This window comes from Halyomorpha halys, unplaced genomic scaffold (assembly GCF_000696795.3).
Source record: "Halyomorpha halys isolate HHAL.00 unplaced genomic scaffold, Hhal_1.1 Scaffold114.1, whole genome shotgun sequence".
NCBI lineage: Eukaryota > Metazoa > Arthropoda > Insecta > Hemiptera > Pentatomidae > Halyomorpha > Halyomorpha halys.
Window position 1 is genome coordinate 186,249 of NW_027110293.1, and position 503 is coordinate 186,751.

A 503-nucleotide genomic window follows, 5' to 3' on the forward strand; every position below is an offset into this window, starting at 1 on the left:
AAGTTTTTAAAAAAGTATTTCAAGTTGTCTGATTCCCTTGTGAGTGCAAAATAGCAAAATATTTCGGTTTTGTGTGTGGTATATTCTTCCATGACTCCGTGTGTGTACTTCCTTGAACTCTTAAAGAGTATTTCACTTCCTTTATTATCATGCAGATCAAAGGTATAAGTTTCAATGGGGTCCCTAACCCTAGCATTCCCTGGAAGAGTTCCTATCTTGAAACACTGTCTTCAATCTAGGAATAAATGTACGATGCTGATCCCCGAATCCCCTCTCCCTCTCTAGTAAAATTCTGTGAGAAAATCTGATTGGTAGTTGACCTCCCTTGTACTATCTAAAACTAATTTATAGTAAGTTAAATTTCCTTTATTTTGAGTGTTGGCAGACATATGTTTGTCTTATGGATCTAGAAATATATTTTTTAAAAATCCAACATTTTATACGAACAACTAGAAATTAACATTTTGTGGTTTTATTTTGTCAAATATCATAAAAACTACTAC